This window comes from Leuresthes tenuis, unplaced genomic scaffold, assembly GCF_036924035.1.
Source record: "Leuresthes tenuis unplaced genomic scaffold, fLeuTen1.0.hap1 SCAF_2, whole genome shotgun sequence".
NCBI classification, from domain to species: Eukaryota; Metazoa; Chordata; class Actinopteri; order Atheriniformes; family Atherinopsidae; genus Leuresthes; species Leuresthes tenuis.
Window position 1 is genome coordinate 2,117,947 of NW_027325356.1, and position 22,832 is coordinate 2,140,778.

A 22,832-nucleotide genomic window follows, 5' to 3' on the forward strand; every position below is an offset into this window, starting at 1 on the left:
AATTTAGTTGGATTCACCAAGTTTTCTCCTCTTGTAATGAAATAAAAAGTAAAACCAAAACCAGACGATGAGATGATGCTTCTCAGTTTACTCACATATTTCCAGACTTATTCTAATCTGTTCTTCATCATTTTTCCCTGAATCCAAACCACTTCCAACCCACTGGGACCGTTTCCTGTCAGAATGCATGAAGTCAGTCTCTCTCCTGTGTTTCCGTCCTCAGTCCGCTGGTAGATCGTTGCATTTTATTTTCTCGCCCAGCGTCTCATGCTGTAATTATGGGATTCAAAAGCTTTTCTTATGGAGTATTATTTGTAAGGTAGCTCCAATCTGCACCAACCATTTAAAAGGAGGCACAGCCCAAAAAAGAGAGGCGTTTCTCCCAAAAAGGAGCAGAAAATGCCTTCTTCAGAGTAAATGAAGCCCAGAGTTCAGCCATTAAAAATGAATGAGACGGCTCATCTGATCCCCGACTTCAAACCTCTGCTCCTCTCCTACAGAATTAACCAAAACTCTCTGAGATCTGTTTTATGACGGTAAATGAGCGTAGAAACACAAACTCTTCAAATAACACTGATGAACACGCAGATTTGATGCTAACAGCAGCCTCCCTCGTGTCAAAGCTTTTACTCCTAAATGTAAAAACCAGCCCAACTGACCCTAACCTGCTCAGATACAAGCACCAGGAAGCCAGGATTCAGGAGGTAAAAAAAGCTTTTCATGGAAACACGGCACTAATTAGCAATCACAACACATGTGTCTATATCTATGTATACAGACAAAGAAGAGAAAGCGCTGCAGTATTGATCTGCAGCTTCTTTCAGAGAGTGAACTCCTCTGAATCAGGCTCCATGCTGCAGAGCTAAATCTGTACCCAAAATGCTTCAAGCAAATATAAATTATTTCCACTGCAGCTTTTACAACTCCTGAAGCAAAACAGGAAGGAAAAGGCCACAGAAATATAACAAAAGACCCCAGAATCTCTGGGGAAAACACAACTTAATGGCTTAGACACCATTTTACAAAAAGCGTGTGCTCCTCACCAGATTCGCTAATGTAAATCCCAGCGTGAGGAAACTGATGGGGGGTGACGCCGAGGCTCCACAGTCTTCCACAGAAACCTCCGGTCTGTAAGGAAGAAGAAAGAAAACAAACATTTAAACTCGTAGAAGACGACGGGAGCCGTGCAGCAGAGAAAAGAGAGAAATAATATCTGTTCAAAGGAATAAAGAGAAGAGATGGAGCAGAGAAGTGCTGAATATCAAAGGATGAAACCGAACCACAGGACAGCAGCAGATGGAGCTGGAATTCAGGTTTTTCTCTGTTTAACTTCGTCTTTGTCACAGTTTCTGCACCCGCAGAGCGCTCCTCTGGGATATTTTCTGTTTCTCCAACCAGAAGCAGCAGATCACGTTCATGGAGGCAAACACTGCTGTTTCCTACTGGACTCCATCCTGGGCCTCGCTATCGGTCAGTGGCCGGCTCCAAAGGGCCTGATAAAAACTGGGGCCCTGACCTTTGAACCCTTATGTTTAGTTTAAATGTCACAATATCAAGCAAAGCAGCTGCTTTTGGTGTCATTTTGGCCAGTTGTGCTCCTTCTGATCCTGATTCTAGTAACCCATCTCTACAGGAGTCTGCCTGTAGAGATGGGACAATGTTTATGTTTATGCATTTAGCAGACTTACAGATAGGGTAAGGGGGGCTTGCCTAAGGTCATTTGAACCCAGATCACCCACATGTAAGGTGGCAATCATACCACTACACTATCCAGTCAATATCCAATCAAATACTGTCTGACAGAGAAGGAGTAACTCCCAATAACTCCCAGAAACTCACAATAACTCACAATAACTCACAGTAACTCACTTAACTCACAGTAACTCACTTAACTCACAGTAACTCACTTAACTCAGTAACTCCCAGTAACTCACAACTCTACACAGCTCCGTTTGTGAATTAATGATGAAGATCAGCTTTATTGCATATGTACAGTAATTTCTTCCTTTTAAACACAAACACACATTTATTAACCTTTATTTCTACAGGTAAAATCTCACTGAGACCCAGGGTCTCGTTTGCAAGAGAGGCAGCAGCAAAACACAAAGTTACAGATTAACTGAACGTACAAGAGACAGAAACAGGAACAAATGATGATTAATAATAATAAAATTAAAGAAAAAAGGAACTAGTTAAGTACAGCACATGTGCAGACCCCCCACTGACTGTCTCACCAGCCTTCCTACAAGTCATTTGAAGTCCTCTAGTGAAGTAAAAGTGGACAGCTTCAGCTTCTGTTGGAGCCTGTTCCAGGTTACATGCAAAGGATGCCATGAGCTGGAGCTCGGGGGGTAAACTGGTTCCTTCCAGTATCAACACCTACGGTTTGGGAATGAAGCTGCATATTTTATAGATTCAAATTAATTTAAAAGAAGATAAATAAATAAATATGTTCTGCGGGTTCACTCTGGAGACCGGGCTGCCTGGAGCCATGCAGCAAGCAACCAATCCCCTCCTCCTTCCCTCAGTGGGGAAGTCGGGGGTTCAAATTCAGAGGCCCTCAGGCCCCAGTTTAAGGTCTGTTTGTGGTTCTGCTGAGCAACCCCAAATTAGCGGGCGGAAAGTTTCTTCACAGCGACAGCCTGCAGGGCTCGTTATGGCTGCAGAGTGGCTGTGGTGGGGGGGGGCGTTGCCTGTGCTCCGTCCAGATGCCTCCTCTGCATGCCTGTCAGAAAACCCTGAGAAATTCTGCCACTGAGCCTGAGACCAACCGTCACCTCTCACACCAGCAGGCCTCATCTGCATGGAGGAGGATGTGGGGGGGCTGGAATCATCCTGGACCGCAGGAGGTCCTGGGCTGCTTTTACGGCTGCTGATAGCTGCTGTTGTTTGTGAGCTAACAGCCCTCTGATGGCTGCAGGAGCACCGCCAGATTGGCTCGTAGTGTGAAACAACTGCAGCCATTAAAGCTGCTTCATATGGCCCGGGGGGAGGAGGCCAGCCCAGTGTGAGACGGCTAATTTCTTTGTCTTTTTCTGTTAGTTGGCAGTAAACAGAATCAGGGGAGATTCAAACTTGTTTACATCTACTTACAGCAATCTGATTGTTCCTCTCATGATATCATGCAGATGATTCTGTGGCTCCAACCAGCTGTGGAGCCCAAACGGACGCAGATCATCGCCGTTAAACTGCAACAAATTAAACTTAAAGAGCAAAAAGCAGCACTCAGCAGGGCAGGTGCTCCCCTGCAGGCAGGGTTGGATAACTTAAGAAGTCGGTCTACTGAAGTTCTTCTTTGTCTTCAATAAATAAAACGAAGGAATTTGCAACTCAAGCTGAATATCACCAAAAATGATTCAGGCCTTAAAGGCACACTTTGAAAGAGTCCGAAATGACAGGACTGAGGATGAAGGCTCCAACAGACTGAAGATTTAACATTAAATTGATCTGTTATTAAACCTGTCGGGGTCCTGGTGGTCCGACGGCCTCGGGCAGTTTCTCTTTGGCTTCATCCAGAGCGAAAGGAACGTTCTGACGCGAGAGGAAACCTTTCGGAGAACTCGGCTCCTCTACCAGAAGTTTCTCAGTACCTCCGATGAGCTGCCTGCTGACAGGAGGTGACACACCTGGAGTTGACCACAGACCACACCTGGGATGCTTCAAAGTCCCTGTTACAGAAAGAAGCTCCAAGAACAGCTTTCTCCTCAGGGATGCATTTTCTGCACACCGTTCCTCAGCATGTTGCACTGTCCTGCTGGAGGAGACCGCGGCCGCCAGGGTTTAAGCTTTTGGGGATAAAGAAGTGGTAAAACACGTCACCTCAGTCTGATGAGTAAAGCTGAGAGTCGGCTCAGATTCATTCTACGATAAGAGTTCAGATGTTTATGTATTTATCAGACACTTTTATCCAAAGCGACTTACAAATCAAGATATAACAGCTATATAAAAAGCTAACAATAAAGGCAAGCTAAGTTAAGGCAAACAGCAAAAAATGAACAGAGTTTTGCATCATTTTACCCAGTTTTGGATCAACTCTTCAACCAGCAGCCACATGCTGGATATCCAGTAAAGCACAGAACCCAACAGGCATCATCAGATAAAGTCACATGATGTGATCAACCACAGCAGAGTAACTGGTCTGTGTTCATCAGGTTTAACAGGAACAGAAACACAGAATAAAAGCAAGCGTGTGAACTTTGTTCATACATGATGGGATTCACATTCAGATGATGCAACTGAACGATAAAAACAACAGAAACACTTAAAGAGCAGAGAAAAACAAAGGCGAACCCATCATTTTTCACCCCTGTTCTGTAGACCCTTCAGCTCAACAAAAAGCAGATTATTTCTTCTTCTGCAGCTTCAGCTTCACAGACCGAAGCACACGAGAAAACCAACAAAACACTGAGAACTCATGTTTAAAAGGCTTTAAACTACAGCGACTTCATCACCATCACAAACACAAGCTGAAGCCAATTAGTAGCCTTTTTTCCAGCTGTGGAGGAGGTCTGGAACTTAGCACTTTGATGTGCAACTTTTCAAAGCGCCACAACACAAATGACAGAACTCCAAAGAGGATAAGTCATGTGTGATATCACACTGCTGCTGCAGCTGTTTGAAACACTGCAAAACTATCTGAATACGTCAAAGAGCTGCGAGTCAACAAACAGATTGCAGAGAGCCAACATCATCTATCCATGCAGTTCCTCTGTTGTCCGGTTTCAGGCCACACTACAGTCTGCACTTATAACCTACTTATTCCAGCCTCCTTACAGATGACGATCAGTGCGGTTATATGAGCGCCATCGGATCGGATTAATGGTTAAATTACAATAAGATTCAGTTATTCAGCTCATGTAGACGCCTTGATCTGACTAAAATCGGATCGGATCGGATTAATGGCTAAATTAGACATGTAGACACCTTAATCTGACTAAAATCGGATCGGGTTAATGGCTAAATTACAATAAGACTGAGTTATTCAGGTCATGTAGACACCTTAATCTGACTAAAATCGGATCGGATCGGATTAAGACCCGAGATAACTCGATCCAAACGTGCACTGAACTCTTCTGGCACTTTGGGGGAGAAGTGAAGCTACAAACACATTCCTTCAAGGAGCGAGAAACAAATCTGCCTGCAGCCCGTTGTTTCCGTATCCCTCAGAAGTCTGAACACTCAGTGCGTTTACATGAGCGCCATCGGATCGGATTAATGGCTAAATTACAATAAAACTGAGTCATTCATGTCATGTAGACGCCTTAATCTGACTAAAATCGGATCGGATTAAAGGCTAAATTACAATAAAACTGAGTCATTCAGATCATGTAGACGCCTTAATCTGACTAAAATCGGATCGGATTAAAGGCTAAATTACAATAAAAATGAGTTATTCAGCTCATGTAGACGCCTTAATCTGACTAAAATCGGATCGGATTAAAGGCTAAATTACAATAAAACTGAGTTATTCAGCTCATGTAGACACCTTAATCTGACTAAAATCGGATCGGATTAATCGCTAAATTACAATAAAACTGAGTTATTCATGTCATGTAGACGCCTTAATCTGACTAAAATCGGATCGGATTAAAGGCTAAATTACAATAAAAATTAGTTATTCATCTCATGTAGACGCCTTAATCTGACTAAAATCGGATCGGATTAAAGGCTAAATTACAATAAAACTGAGTTATTTAGCTCATGTAGACACCTTAATCTGACTAAAATCGGATCGGATTAAAGGCTAAATTACAATAAGATTCAGTTATTCAGCTCATGTAGACGCCTTAATCTGACTAAAATTGGATCGGATTAATGGCTAAATTACAATGAGACTGAGTTATTCAGCTCATGTAGACGCCTTAATCTGACTAAAATCGGATCGGATTAAAGGCTAAATTACAATAAGACTGAGTTATTCAGCTCATGTAGACACCTTAATCTGACTAAAATCGGATCGGATCGGATTAAGACCCGAGATAACTCGATCCAAACGTGCACTGAACTCTTCTGGCACTTTGGGGGAGAAGTGAAGCTACAAACACATTCCTTCAAGGAGCGAGAAACAAATCTGCCTGCAGCCCGTTGTTTCCGTATCCCTCAGAAGTCTGAACACTCGGTGCGTTTAATGAGCGCCATCGGATCGGATTAATGGCTAAATTACAATAAAACTGAGTCATTCATGTCATGTAGACGCCTTAATCTGACTAAAATCGGATCGGATTAAAGGCTAAATTACAATAAAACTGAGTCATTCAGATCATGTAGACGCCTTAATCTGACTAAAATCGGATCGGATTAAAGGCTAAATTACAATAAAAATTAGTTATTCAGCTCATGTAGACGCCTTAATCTGACTAAAATCGGATCGGATTAAAGGCTAAATTACAATAAAACTGAGTTATTCAGCTCATGTAGACACCTTAATCTGACTAAAATCGGATCGGATTAATCGCTAAATTACAATAAAACTGAGTTATTCATGTCATGTAGACGCCTTAATCTGACTAAAATCGGATCGGATTAAAGGCTAAATTACAATGAGACTGAGTTATTCAGCTCATGTAGACACCTTAATCGGACTAAAATCGGATCGGATTAAAGGCTAAATTACAATAAAAATTAGTTATTCATCTCATGTAGACGCCTTAATCTGACTAAAATCGGATCGGATTAAAGGCTAAATTACAATAAAACTGAGTTATTTAGCTCATGTAGACACCTTAATCTGACTAAAATCGGATCGGATTAAAGGCTAAATTACAATAAAACTGAGTTATTCAGCTCATGTAGACACCTTAATCTGACTAAAATCGGATCGGATTAAAGGCTAAATTACAATAAAACTGAGTTATTCAGCTCATGTAGACACCTTAATCTGACTAAAATCGGATCGGATTAAAGGCTAAATTACAATAAAAATGAGTTATTCAGCTCATGTAGACGCCTTAATCAGACTAAAATCGGATCGGATTAAAGGCTAAATTACAATAAAACTGAGTTATTCAGCTCATGTAGACACCTTAATCTGACTAAAATCGGATCGGATTAAAGGCTAAATTACAATGAGACTGAGTTATTCAGCTCATGTAGACGCCTTAATCTGACTAAAATCGGATCGGATTAAAGGCTAAATTACAATAAAACTGAGTCATTCAGCTCATGTAGACGCCTTAATCTGACTAAAATCGGATCGGATTAAAGGCTAAATTACAATAAAACTGAGTTATTCAGCTCATGTAGACACCTTAATCTGACTAAAATCGGATCGGATTAAAGGCTAAATTACAATGAGACTACATTGTGTCATGTAAGGACGACTTCCTGCTGCCAGTAGGTGGCGCCGTGACTATGAGCCGATGTGGAAGTCTGCCACACTGACATGCCAACTCATCCGATTAAAGTGAAGCATCCTTCACCATTTTCCTGCCATGTTTCAGGAGGCTGCAGTCGGGCAACTCAGATAAACCTGTTTAATTAAACCAACTTAAGGTAACTTAAGTCTTAAGGGGGATTTACCTGCAGATTCTTTGGATTCAACTTTACACAAATGACAAAGTTAAGAATTACTCTAGTTTTTTAAAGTGGAAGGTCCAAAGCAATAAACACTGGAACTTTCCCTCAGATTATTCCTGTAACAGCTGCAGGTGAGAGGCTGTTGAACTCATTTTAAAGACAAAAATACACCAAACTTAAAAGGATTCCAGCAGGTCAAGAGGTCTGAAAGATACTCGACTAAATGATGAACTCTTTGCACTCCACCCGCAGGAAACGGGGAGAGCAGTTTGCACGTATCCACAGCAACAAGAGCAAGATGAAAGCAGCGTACGGGTCACCAGGAAGGACAAACTCGTCAGCACACGCTCACATTAACTCACAGCAGAGATTTCAGAAGGCTGGATGGAGGATTACAGGCATGTGATGCCACCACATCTCAGGACTCAGGTGCCTATGTGTGAAAAGGGCTCGAGCAACAGCTGTTTTTCTGGTTGTACGAGCTTCCTCTAATAAATTACAACCATTAGCAATGAAGCCTGTCCTCTCAGCCTGAGGTGGTCCTACACAGCCCAGTTTATTCACTTCAAACCAGTCAATGGAACGGGTCGGATTCCCGTTGCTTTTCTACAGCTTTAAGCTTCAGATTTGGTTCCAAGTGACTGAAAACCCAGTTTCTGTTTGCAGTCTGACGGGAGCACACATTAGTTTGTCTTTGAGTCATAAAACACCTTTCTTTATGGGCCTGGGGAGACCACTCACATCTGCCTTTGTTGCACCCTCAAAATGAACAGCCAAAAACCACGCCCATCTTCGTTTTTGCAACTTTTTAATCCATCAAAACGGGAAGATTACAGGCATGTAATGCCACCACATCTCAGGACTCAGGTGCATATGTGTGACCATTAGTGAGTCCTCTTGATGCATCTCTCTTCTCTACTTCTTCCTCAGTGTGGCATCCTGGTTGTTTCAAAGCGTGTGAAACCATCACTCGTATCCGTGGCGATAAAAACCCTGACAGATTTCACCATCTGCCCTTGTGAGCTGGGATGAAGCTTTGAACTTGCTTCCTCGACGTTCTTCTGGCACAGACGTGGTTTCTCATGCTTAACCTTAAGGAAGCCAGAGTGCTGTCGGTTGGATTTCTAACCTTTTCAGAGACGAAAGTCATCCTGAAATTAACTTTTATCTTGTGGATGTCCACCGCAGCGGTTGTTTTGTGCTTCCACGAGGTGTTTTTCTGGTTGTACGAGCTTCCTCTAATAAATTACAACCATTAGCAATGAAGCCTGTCCTCTCAGCCTGAGGTGGTCCTACACAGCCCAGTTTATTCACTTCAAACCAGTCAATGGAACGGCTCGGATTCCCGTTGCTTTTCTACAGCTTTAAGCTTCAGATTTGGTTCCAAGTGACTGAAAACCCAGTTTCTGTTTACAGTCTGACGGGAGCCCACAGTAGTTTGTCTTTGAGTCATAAAACACCTTTTCTTTATGGGGCTGGGGAGACCACTCACATCTGCCTTTGTTGCACCCTCAAAATGAACAGCCAAAAACCACGCCCATCTTCGTTTTTGCAACTTTTTAATCCATCAAAACGGGAAGATTACAGGCATGTAATGCCACCACATCTCAGGACTCAGGTGCATATGTGTGACCATTAGTGAGTCCTCTTGATGCATCTCTCTTCTCTACTTCTTCCTCAGTGTGGCATCCTGGTTGTTTCAAAGCGTGTGAAACCATCACTCGTATCCGTGGCGATAAAAACCCTGACAGATTTCACCATTTGCCCTTGTGAGCTGGGATGAAGCTTTGAACTTGCTTCCTCGACGTTCTTCTGGCTGACACAGACGTGGTTTCTCATGCTTAACCTTAAGGAAGCCAGAGTCCTGTCGGTTGGATTTCTGACCTTTTCAGAGACGAAAGTAATCCTGAAATTAACTTTTATCTCGTGGATGTCCACCGCAGCGGTTGTTTTGTGCTTCCACGAGGTGTTTTTTCTGGTTGTACGAGCTTCCTCTAATAAATTACAACCATTAGTAATGAAGCCTGTCCTCTCAGCCTGAGGTGGTCCTACACAGCCCAGTTTATTCACTTCAAACCAGCCAATGGAACGGGTCGGATTCCCGTTACTTTTCTACAGCTTTAAGCTTCAGATTTGGTTCCAAGTGACTGAAAACCCAGTTTCTGTTTGCAGTCTGACGGGAGCACACATTAGTTTGTCTTTGAGTCATAAAACACCTTTTCTTTATGGGCCTGGGGAGACCACTCACATCTGCCTTTGTTGCACCCTCAAAATGAACAGCCAAAAACCACGTCCATCTTCATTTTTGCAACTTTTTAATCCATCAAAACGGGAAGATTACAGGCATGTAATGCCACCACATCTCAGGACTCAGGTGCATATGTGTGAAAAGGGCTCGAGCGACAGCTCTGCTGAGCCACAGAGGAGGGACAGATGGGGGGGCTGCAAACAAAGGAAGAGCAGAATCACAGGAGTCTGCAACAAGAAGCAGAAGCCGGGCTCAAAATCCAGTGGGCCGGGCAGAAACCGGAGCTTGTTATCGACTACCTGACTGAGGCGTCTCCACTGCCTGGTGTGACATCATCAGAAGACCACCAGAGGCCCAGAGGTGGAGGAGAGGAGGTATTGATTAGGAAGAAAATACAATGTGTGTGACAATAAGTGATAAAACACCGGCGACAGCGGCCACTGAAACCACAGAGTGACTGAAGACTCGGCTGGGGGGGGGGGGGGGGGGGGGGGGTCATAATTACAGGCAATTATAAAACCATTAGTGAGTCCTCTTGATGCATCTCTCTTCTCTACTTCTTCCTCAGTGTGGCATCCTGGTTGTTTCAAAGCGTGTGAAACCATCACTCGTCTCCGTGGCGATAAAAACCCTGACAGATTTCACCATTTGCCCTTGTGAGCTGGGATGAAGCTTTGAACTTGCTTCCTCGACGCTCCTCTGGCACAGATGTGGTTTCTCATGCTTAACCTTAAGGAAGCCAGAGTCCTGTCGGTTGGATTTCTGACCTTTTCAGAGACGAAAGTAATCCTGAAATTAACTTTTATCTCGTGGATGTCCACCGCAGCGGTTGTTTTGTGCTTCCACGAGGTGTTTTGACCATAAGAGGGGTGCGTCAGGGTAATTTCATCTCCCCTAAAGTTTTTTTTGACAAAATATAATTAAAGATTACAAAAAAAAGTATAGATAATCCTCTGAGCCCTTTGTGGGTGTGAAAGAAGACTGTTTTCTACTAGGTTTTAACAGCCAGAATTAAACCGTTCGTTATCCGCGGTAGAAATGGCGTTTCCTCCTCACCTGAGCAAACTAAAACGGCGTCATGCTGCTGGGCTTCTGCTCCGTTCACAGCAGGTTTGGTGTGAAAGCGCTCGCATTCAGTCAGCTTAGATGTGGGGAGGAATTTGGGATTCGAATCCTTGAAATCTCATTGCAGCAGGACTCTGCTGCGGTGTGGAAAACTGAGCTGGAGGAACTGAGATAAGAAGGATTTTCAGATGAGTCTGGGGACTCTGGGAGGGGTTTTTGCTTTGGTTGGAGGAAGGAGAGTGAGGATGGGAAGGTTAAAAGCTTACACTTATACTTCCTCTGCTGATAAAACCTTGTTTCACGGCTGAGAATCAGTTTTACCTCCATCATTGTTGCACTGTTTGTCCGTTCGTGTTGGTAATAAATATCAAGAAGTTCTTGAAACATTTGAATAAAGTAAACAAGCGCCTCTTTTTATCCGGAACAAAGACCTGGTCCACACTCTGCATGTGGAAGTGAGTCATTAACTCACATGCTCTCTGTTTAGGAGCGAGTGCTGCTGATAATGACAGTAATAATAATGAGGTTATCACAACGTTGCTCCGAGCTTCATTACATCCTCTTCAGACCGAGAGCTGTCGCTCAGTTTCAGGTTTGTTTGTTTCGGCGCCTTCCAGACGTTTCCAACATTAACTCAAGATTAGTGGAAACATTTCAGTTAAAAAAATGTGTTTCTACAGGACGAGTTGCATATAAATTACATGGAAAGTCAATGGAAAGACAAAGCAACGGAGCGAAAACGGGTAGTTTAACTCTTTAAGCCCGTTCTAGTTCACTCTGGAACAAAATCTGCCATCAACAACAACCTCTGGAGCACATAAAAACTACCAGGAATTACATTTGCTGGAGTTTTGAGATCTAAATCTCCCCTAAAAAGAGATTAAATCATGTTTTCATGGTATTTATGGAGGTAACCACCAACCCAGGGGCAGATTTTCGCTTCACGTTCGAAGGCACAGGTACAAATGATTCAGTTTTTCATTCACTTCATCGTTTACGAGATTAAATTCTCAGACAGATCAGCCCCCAACAGGGCAGGGGTATAAACCGGGGTATCAGCGTGAGTTTATGGTTTACCTGGTTCAGCTGGAAATATCTGGCGAGTCCATGATTTTAGTTTCCTCCCAGAGTTTCCTTTGAAACAAGCAAAAAACAACCTCAGAGACGGATCTAAACTGATCAGAAAGTTCTGCAGCTCGTGTTCAGGTTCAGCCTCGACTCTCCTGCTTTCTCCTTATTTAGCTCTATTTTAATCAAACATCCTTATTTCGACTTCCTTCACTCTACTAATGTAGCCTCTTACTTCACGAGGCTATAAGGTTGTTGGTTAAACAACATGGTTGGACATTAAAACACTTTTTTTTTTTACGAAACTCCTTCCCAACATGTTCCACGTTGTCATAGCAACATGTCCGGGGCTTTGGGGTACCCTCTGCATCTAAAACTGACACAGCGGACCCCTGACTACACATCAGTACGTGATGACAATCAGTTGTACAAAAGCATCAAATGCTGCTTCAGAGTAAAGCAGCGCTTTGTAAAGTTAATGTAAGTGATGAATCTTATTTCTTAAAGGGGAACTCTAAAGGGCCTCTAAATAAGGCATTATCTGTCTTTATTTCACCAATACTTTAAGAAGAATGAATGAATGAACGAATGAACGTGTGCTATAGCTCTGTTAGCTCATAGCTGCTTTTATGTGGCTACTTGTGTGCAGCACAGCTGATTCACTCCGGTAAGAACGTCCATCTTACTCAAAGTCGTCGTTCATGTTGTCAAAATCTGATAAATATCCTGCCATGTTGCACAAAACTATCAGCAGCAAACTCTGTGTGAAGTTAGCCGACTGTCACAGAGCACGGAGTGAATAAACTGTGCTGCAGGGGGGCGTGTGGATGAAGTGGTCCCAGTAGAGTGCCTGTGTAGAAATCCCTCCGTTAGCTCTCCTATAGCTGCAAGTAGCCACATAACAGCAGCTATGAGCTAACAGAGCTATAGCACACGTTCATTCATTCATTCTTCTTAAAGTATTGGTGAAATAAAGACAGATAATGCCTTATTTAGAGGCTGCATCCTCTAAGCCCCGTTCACTCCGTTATATGGATCTCCAGTTATCTAAATATCTTCCGAAGGACGCCGACTTTCACCAAACTGTTCTCAGTGAGCAGATGAACGGATTTCATGCCAGATATAAGGTCCAGGTTTAAAAGTTCCCCTTTAATCCTATAAATCTGAACTCTATCACAGTTTTTAACATGCTCTTTTCTTTTGGACGTACAGCTGAACAGTTGATGGAAACTACAAAGATTACTGTTGAACTGTTTTAAATACATTCTGCCATTCGGCTCCACGGTGTCCCTCACATGGGAGCAAACACTCAGATCCCAGCCGCCGGCCTTCCTGAAGGCAAATTAACCACCAAGGTTTGAAGATCCCGGACAAACTAAAGCACTGTGTCACATGGCAGCGTTACACTCACAGCAGCGTGGAGCTGAATGTTTACACAGGCTGAACTCACAAACTGTGCATTAACAGCCCCTTCTGACATTTACACAGAGATTAACCTCATCAGTCTGCCTTTTGCTCTCCCACTCAGATAAAACCGGAAGCTCCACAGAACAGGAAGTCACAAGCTCACAAAAGACTGTGTGCATGAGGGGGGGTGCAAGATGCAAACACCTTAGAGCATTTTCAGGGCTTTTTGCAAACAAAGCTACATATTTTGGTTTGTTGGTCACAGTGAAAATGAAAGGCCAGATGATACTTAATGGTTTTACATCATGCATGTGATAAATATTCATGAGAATTGAAGGCCGCAGAGAAACTGCAGAGACAGATAGAAACCGACATCTTTGGATGAAGAAATAACCAGATTCAGAGAGAACTGGAAAAGCTTAATGCAAGAGAGCATTACTTTGGTTTATTAGCACTTTTATAAGTAAGTAAAATGAATGTGCAGGTGAGGTCGAAACACACGATTAGCTTATTTATCGATAAATAAAGACAGAATTACCATCTGAATATGAGCTAATAAAGACTTTTCTTATTCAAAGCATCTTTTCTTACTGGAGTCTATCACAGGTTGTTGTCAAAAAGAAGAAGATCTTTTGAAATAAATGCTCTCAATTCATCGAAATAAAATCTGAAACTTCTTTCCTCAGCTGAGGAGTGTTTTTCTTTCTTTATCGAGAGCGCTGGATAATAAATTTCTATCAATAAGAGATTCTCTCCTTCGGCGCTTCACAGAGACCGGTTCCAGCTCCTGATTTCTCTCCGTTGGCATGACAACTTCTATTCAGTTACAAAAATTTCATGTTTAAAAACAGCAAAAGCACAAGAGCAACAATTAGCCTCAGTTAGCAAGTTCACATCCAACCATTACACCCATAGTTTAAAGGCCAGATCATCATTTTACAGGTTTAGGACCGTTTATTGTGTTCATCTGAGCTCTTTTTTTTCTTTTTACTCGCTGCTGCTCATTTTCTTTCAGTGGTTTAAAAAAGGTTCATCATGAAGAAGCTCTGATTTCAGCGCTGATGTAACTCAGCAGAGTTGAGTGTTTGTATATCAGCACTGCATCGCATTACTCTCCTCTTCCTGTCAGTCAGTTACAATCTTATTAATGATGAAAAACCAGTGTAATTAGCTGCATTAATCCTTAAAACATCCAGCGCCGTACTTCAGTACTTTTCTTTGGCTGCACCACTCCACCAGGAACATTTTGAACTTTAAGCTTTTGCATCATTTAGACACATTTCCATAAAATTCTGAGTAATGTATTTGGTATTTCAGTGGTTTGGAGGGAAAGAAAATTGTGAGTTTGTTCATTTTTGACTGCGCAGTGTGAGTTTATGAAGCTTGACCTACTGGTGGGCTGCAGCATGAAACATGACTGGAGCCTAAAATGAAAGTGGACAGACTGCCGTCAGAGCCCGAGGGCTGTGGACCGACCTGTCAGAGGAGATACCACAAGTCTGGCTGCGTCAGTATCAGGATTTAAATATCTACTCAAAACACACTTCCAACAGGCTTTCATCTAAACTGGCCACACTTTTTTAGCCTTCAGAGCATGGTCTGATAGTCGTATCGTTTCTTGGTAGCATCTGGAAGTTACTCAAATTCTTCATTCCTCATTTCATTCTTCCACATTACTTTCCTTTAGTTCTACTAAAAACTGAACTGCTGGTCTTCCCAGCCAAACCAACCAGACACCACAGCATCTGCATCCAAACTGAATCTCTTGCTCCATCAAAGGTTGCTAGAAACTTGGGTGTCATGATTGATGACCAACTAACCTTCAAGGATCCCGTTACCTCGGTTGCTCGTTCAGCCGCTTTGCATTACTAAACATCAGAAAGATCAGACCATACCTGACCCAACATGCCCCCCAGCTCCTGGTGCAGGCCATGGTCATCTCCCACCTTCACTCCTGCAACGCTCTCCTAACTGGTTTCCTAACTGGTTTCCTAACTAGTTTCCTAACTGGTCTCCTAACTGCTCTCCTAACTGGTTTCCTAACTGGTTTCCTAACTGGTCTCCTAACTGGTTTCCTAACTGGTTTCCTAACTGGTTTCCTAACTGGTCTCCTAACTGGTCTCCTAACTGGTCTCCTAACTGGTTTCCTAACTGGTCTCCTAACTGCTCTCCTAACTGGTCTCCTAACTGGTCTCCTAACTGGTTTCCTAACTGGTTTCCTAACTGGTCTCCAGCCTATGAAACCTCTGCAGATGGTCCAGAACGCGGCGGTGCGTCTGGTCTTGGATCAGCCTAAAAGAACACGTCCCCCCTCTGTTCATTGAGCTCCTCTGGCTGCCCTTAGCCGCCCGCATCAGGTTCAAGTCCCTGATGTTAGCTACAAAGAGCTTCATGGAACGGCTCCATCTCCTTGAATGCTCTTGCAAAGGCTTCTGTCCCAACTGGGTCCCTCCGTTGGTCCCAGGATTGTCGTCTAGCAGCTCCTACACCACGCCTAAGACAATCCAAACTCTGTTCATGTGTCGTCCCACGATGGTGGAATGACCTACCGAGCGCTACCAGAACAGGGGCGTCCCTGTCTATCTTCAAGAAGCTCCTGAAAACCCAGCTCTTCAGAGAGCATCTCCTATCCCAGCACTTACCTTGTACTTCCCTACCCCCTCTATCTCTGCACTTTATCTTTCTGCTCTTCCTTCTATGCCTGCACCCTATCTCTACTCTGTCCCCTCTGACAGAGTCGGACTCCTGGGTTCCTTCTATGTAGCTTATTGTTAGCTTTTTATATAGCTGTTATATCTTCATTTGTAAGTCTCTTTGGATAAAAGCGTCTGATAAATACAGAAACATGAACATAAACATACTAGCTGTTTAATGCTTCAAAGTACCCCGTTACTTAAAATCAAGCCTTTAACGTAGTTAGCGTGTCGATAAGTCCTGTCATGAGCTAAATGAGCCTCAAAGGTATGCCTGGGAATTTTCGGTTTGATTGTGCGGACCAACACCGAAACTCCAGAAAAGGCAAAGTCAAGCGCAGTAGATTGGAGGAATCATTCCTAAAGCCTTGAATAACATGGCTGCAGAGCTACTTTTCATGCACAGCAAGGAACCAAATGAATTACAAGCTACAAGGAGAATTTAGCAGAAAGCTAGCAGCTGCTCAGCTCAGCCTAGCCAGTGGGCGCTAGCTGTTAGCTGCTGGAGTTTGAGGAAGAGGGATTTATTTTTAGATTCATTTAAGTTAACACCTTGTTACCCAATACACTAATAAAGTCTCCTTAAAGTCAGAGTACAGTAAATAAACCTACTACGATCAAACGAGTCTTTTCTGGATGCCGGGACTTAATGAACTTGGGCTGTTTACTTTATTTGCAGCAGGATGAGAGCAAGATAATCTGCATTAAGTTTTGTGAAGCCTGAAATGGGGCCCCACCATCGACCTGACAACAAACTAGCAGAAAAAAGGGAAAATAAGATTCATTCTTGGTGAATTAAAGGACCAAGTTAGCATCATAACCCACAGTATGTTGTGTATCTACATCTTGCACAAGTGAGCTTAGGCGTAGGAACCGGAATTTATGACATATTTATGCTCAAACTGTTTATGGATCTGTCAGGTTTCCGACACACGCCCCCCCCCCAATGAGTTAAACTCATTCCTACACCCTTGCAAGTAAGTGCTGACTGGAGTTAGCCACAGTGCATGAATTTTGTAACGAGCCAGCAGCATATTGTGGGAGTCTGAGGTCTGCACAGCCTCTAAAAACAACCAGTTTCAGGAGCAGCAATGTTCAATCAGTGGATTATTGTTGTGCAGAGACACTGCGATAGAGGGGTGAGGATCATCAGCCACACCTGCCTCATTTTTCAGCCTGAGATTTTACTGGAGACAGCTGGAAGAAAGAGATTTTAATGGATACATCGATACACCACTAAGACGGATTCTACATCGCTCAGTTTATCTATTTTGGCAAATTATTCCAAAACTGGAAGGTGAATTTGTAATTTCACAAAACAAAACAAGCTCTGTTTGACTATTATTCTTGTTGTGCAGACACACAGCAGCATCCCATTTTCCTGTGATTTAAAAACCTAATTAATCATTCTTGTTTGCCTGCGATAGTCTCCATAATAAAACTTTAACAAAACTTCCTCAAGACGAACGTAACAGAGTGAATGAAATGGCAAAATCTCAATTTCAGGCACAGCAAGTCTACAACAGAGTTGGAGCGTAAAATATTCCAGACATCATTACGAAGGACCAGGTTTGACAACAGAGGCTCCTAAATGGCTGCAATAACCAGAAGAACCATTCAAAACAACTTCTTCTTCTGTCTAGTCTTGGATATAAGAAGCAAGAAAAGAAAAATGACACGAGCACCCCGGCCCTTACCATCCAGCTGTCTTTGCACGTCTGAATCGAGCTACAAGGCGCCACAACATGTGTCTTTAAGGCACAAAACCTTTGCTTAAACAGCTTTGTGAAGCAGCCGTCTTTGATGTTTCTTGTCTCAATAAGTTTAATTTAACACTCACAGACACAAAAGGGATAAAGTCTGTATTTTGGGCTGCTTCTCCGGCTGTCAACAGCCACTTCACTAAGTTCAGGAGCACTTACTTAATGGATCCTGAATAATTTATGACATACTTACAGTTCATGTTTCCACTTTTACGCGGAGATCTCAACCGTTATCTTTCATTTCATCTTTCCTCCATCCTGCTGTTGTCTTTGCTTTCTCTTTGTGAGCTTTAACGGAGCCGAGAGGCTCTCGTTGGGGCCTGATCACATCTCGTCTCATCAGGTTCATTAGCTGAGCATCGCTTTCCGATTGAGACGGTGACGACTTCCGTCGGCACGAGAGAATAATGAGGTGAGCTTCAACGGCCTCACAGAGAGAAACAAAGGACAGAAAACAGTGGGAAATAATAACCACACGCAGGCCAAAGACCCGAGTTACATCCCACACAAAGATAACATATGTAGGAGTTTAGCTACAGCTGCAGATAACGGGTATTTAACTTTTGCATGTTCAAGTGCAGGAAAAGAGATGGATTTAGTGACAGGGCTCCCTGTAATGAGGACATCATGCAACAGGAAAGCTGGTTTCTATGATCCAGGCTGGAGATCATGAATAAAGACTTCATGTGAGGCATGCTGTGCCCGTGATGAGATTCAACCTCTTTGGAAACAGATCTGCTGACCATCACAAGCTGTCCTCATACAGGACGCCGTCATTACTTTCCCAAAGAGAAACGATCAGGTGTTTCTCTGGTTCCGGATTCTCCAGGAAGAAGATGTGATTTTATTCATTTAGACCAATCGAAGTCATTTGCTCACCACTTTCTGACATAAAGAATCAAATGATGGATGATATAATGATATAACTTCGCTGCTTCCACAACTTCACAAGGAACAAGTTTATTATAAAACTATAACATTTGAGGTGTTAAAACCAGAAGATTAAGCTGACGAACTGCTTCAGAGATGTATAAATCAGATCTTTGAGATCCGAGCAGCTACTTATCGGTCATTTGTCAGCTTATATATGGTGTATACAATATGTTTAGATAATTTCATGTACTTAATATGACTTATTTCACAAGTTAAGGACGAAGTCTGCTCTGTATGTGCTGCAGACAGCGCTGTGACACAGAAACAGTCAGATAATGGTAAATAAACTGGGCTTTGGTGTTGGTTGCTGCTTTATCTTATTGATCACTCACTTCTGAAACCAAAGATCATCCAATAAGGTCCATCTCAAAGTGTTCAGTACATGCATTCAAATACTGGCTTTCATCATTCAGCACCAGGTCAGCATGTGCTGTCAAACAGCATCCCGATAAGGAAAAATCAGAGGAGTGACACCAGCATCTCAACCCGTAGCTGCGTCCATATCCAAGACATGAAGGCCCAACAGTCCCAGAGTTGCATGAAAAGGACAACTGACATTATTGTGGTTATTAACTTGTGTTTCCCTGTTCCAGCAGGTATCCTTTGAATGGTGTTATGGTGTTTTTCCCCCCTCTTTTCCCTCTTTTCTGTCTTCTCAAACTCCAGCTGGTCCAGGCGGATGGCCACCCTTCCTGGTTCTGGTTCTGCCAGAGGTTTCTTCCTGGTTCTGGTTCTGCCAGAGGTTTCTTCCTGGTTCTGGTTCTGCCAGAGGTTTCTTCCTGGGTCTGGTTCTGCCAGAGGTTTCTTCCTGGTTCTGGTTCTGATGGAGGTTTCTTCCTGGTTCTGGTTCTACCAGAGGTTTCTTCCTGGTTCTGGTTCTGCCAGAGGTTTCTTCCTGGTTCTGGTTCTGTCAGAGGTTTCTTCCTGAGTCTGGTTCTGCCAGAGGTTTCTTCCTGGTTCTGGTTCTGTCAGAGGTTTCTTCCTGAGTCTGGTTCTGCCAGAGGTTTCTTCCTGGTTCTGGTTCTGCCAGAGGTTTCTTCCTGGTTCTGCCAGAGGTTTCTTCCTGGTTCTGGTTCTGCCAGAGGTTTCTTCCTGGTTCTGGTTCTGCCAGAGTTTTCTTCCTGGTTCTGTCAGAGGTTTCTTCCTGGTTCTGGTTCTGCCAGAGTTTTCTTCCTGGTTCTGTCAGAGGTTTCTTCCTGGTTCTGCCAGAGGTTTTTTCCTGGTTCTGGTTCTGCCAGAGGTTTCTTCCTGGTTCTGCCAGAGGTTTCTTCCTGGTTCTGGTTCTGCCAGAGGTTTCTTCCTGTTAAAGGGAGTCGTTCCTTTCCACAGTCCCTCAGGCTCAGGACGGGAGATTGGACTGAAGACAAGTTTCGGTCCAATCTGTTGGTTTCCTTAGCTCGGATATTATTTTTGAATTGGCTCCATATGAATTAATTGGATTATTTTCAAATTAATTCATTGGATTATGATTGCAATTAACTGAATTCCATTGGACTATATTATTTAAGTGCCTTGAGATGACAATTGTTGTAATTTGGCTCTATATAAATAAAACTGAATTGAATTGAACAACTGCAGCACATTAACTAAAATTCAATTCAATTAAATTAAAAGTGAAAGATTTCCACTCTGGAAAAGATTTAAAAAAGAGCCCAAGTATCAGATTAATTCTCAGTTCTGGCAGAGGAAAGAAAGCTGAACTGAAAGCACATTTCATCACTGAGGTGGGCGATATGATGATATAGACCCTCGTAAAATAAGGAGAGAATCTGCATTCGTCATTTATGTCAAAGTATCCAGAGCCTCAATATCTCTGCGTGGATCTCTGATTAATTCCATGAACACGACTGATTCATGGCTATTAGATCCATACACTGTTTTTGCATCATTGTAATGAAGCACTTATCTCATTCGTCCCCATTTCACTGCTGACGCCGATGCTCACGACAACAAACTCGCACCAAACCCGCTCTAAACAGGAAGCTTGGGTGATTCTCACGAAACTGTTCTAACTTTTGCAAAAACAAATTTAGGTCAATTTTGCTATTTTTTTCTCTTATTAGTATTAAGCAGGGTCTCAATTAACTGGCTCAATTAAAATTAGTGAACAATACACGTTCTTTAATACATTTTCGGAATGTTTTATTGAGTCGTTGGCCAAATAAATTCATTACCGTAACACATTTTCAACTGATGATAACTGAATATGTATGAAAGGTAGACCTTTTATTTTTTCCATGCATGTTCTATTAATAGTTCAGAATAGTCACATAGTGTAAACATTCAGAAATGTTTTTATTGATACAGTAATTTTAGTTATGTTCATTACCGTAACAAAATTGCTTTTTTTTTTTTTTTACACTAAATCTTTCCTGTAGTCTAAATTTCACAAATAATTAAAAAAAATGTCAATTCAGTAATCTGAAAAGACTTGACAAATAGGGTAACCCCCTAACCCCCAACATGTTTGCATGCAGATTCGACCGTTACTAGGTCAATAAACTGCATAGAAACGAGTCGTCCGAGTCCCTCTGTGGCCTGGTTTCTCAGAGAAACCTCATCCAGCTTCCTAAAATCTTGTTTTCCTTCTTCAGGTTCACATCGTGTTCACCTATCGATGCATTTTGGAAAGAGGACTTTGCTTTACTGTTTGAATAAGATCATACTTTGTTTGCCCCCAAAGCTTCAGCCCCGTTGCCACTAACGAGTGAGGATCACCCACAGAGAGCTGCCCAACCTTCCTGAAACATTTAACAGCCTCTTTCTGCCCCCTCACATCCCTCTGTCACATCTTCACGCTGACTCAGCATCCTCTCAGCATCAGCTGAAGAGCAAAATTTCACTGCTGCTGCTCTTTGTACTGCCATACATCACAAACACACCCACGCCTTCTGGGAGGAACGGCATAAAAATACTGCGCATGTCCCTTTATGTCTGCTATTTATTGGCCCCATTTTAACTGAGGATGACTTGGCTTTACCTCTTCTAAAGGCCTAATCAGGGCTTACATTCACATCACATTTGTTTACCGGTTAGAAAAGCTAGCAGGTAACAGAAGGTCAGAAGGATAAAGCACAGGTGATGATCCAGGGGATTATTAACGCTGTCTTAAAGGGGGAATTAGAGTCACTAGGTACCAGTAAACCAGCAGTGGTTGTAGGAACCAATATCTGGGATCTTTAAGTAGAACTAAACATTCTCCAGGCCTTTTATATATATTTCTCCTCTGAGTTTTAACATCTGAGAAATAAAAGAATGAATGTAAAGGCCCATAATCCGCCTCTTATAGTTGTGGGTGCACAGTTTAGTTCAGCTATGGTTGGTGTTCCACCTGGCAATCTAATTGGGCCACTGTCCTTTTATATAGTACACCGAAAAGGGAGGGAAATATAAACTGGAGACATTCTGCTGCTTCCTCTTTGTTAGACATGTAAGTACAGCTGAATTCACTGCAGTTACTTGAATAATCAGATAAATGGTAAATGAACCGAACAGCTCTTTTCTGTTATAGCTGACCACTTGAAGCGCTTTCACACTCCATGCCTCATTAACCCATTCACTCATACAACAGGTCTTTGTCCATATAGGCTACACAGCGCTTTCTTCTACGCATTCACACACCTGTAGGCAACGTGGGATTTAGAGTCTTGCCCAGATGCTTGGGAGTCAAACCCTGACTCTTCCTCCTGAGCTTCAGGATTTTATTAGAGCAGAGCGACAGTCTGGAAATGCTTTAAGTGACCACCAGCTAATGGGCTGATTTTCAGTCCCAGTTTCTCATGCTTTCTGACAAAAGAAACTGATCCTTTTTGCTGTATTAATATGCTTTACACTCTGGAGTTTGAGCAGAGCGCTTCGGCCAGTTTGAGTCCAGTTAAACGTGTCTGGGTGCGTTACTCTGGCTCTGAGAGCTTTAATTTCACACAATCTCATATCAAAAGTCCTGTTTTGGTCAGACTAACACAATAAATCATCTTTTTCTAGTGTCTGAGATGAAACTGAGATGCCAGTGATGGAGTACATACAAACCATCTGAAGCCACAGCATCAATAAATGCTAAAATTACTGTGAAGTTATGCCTCATCAACCCCATTTTCTCTTGAAACTCCAGTGTGCATTAAAGCAGTTTTCATACAGTGA

The 22,832-nt window shown here is 42.7% G+C and overlaps 1 protein-coding gene across 1 annotated transcript in view; it reads right to left on the minus strand.

The window, feature by feature from the left end:
• The window catches only part of large2 (LARGE xylosyl- and glucuronyltransferase 2), a 130,075-nt gene that overhangs the window by 80,718 nt on the left and 26,525 nt on the right, over window positions 1-22,832 (minus strand). Inside the window, exon 2 of the mRNA XM_072379833.1 lies at window positions 1,044-1,128. The gene's annotated coding sequence lies outside the window, so the exon portion shown is untranslated. The remainder of the gene's footprint in view (window positions 1-1,043; window positions 1,129-22,832) is intronic.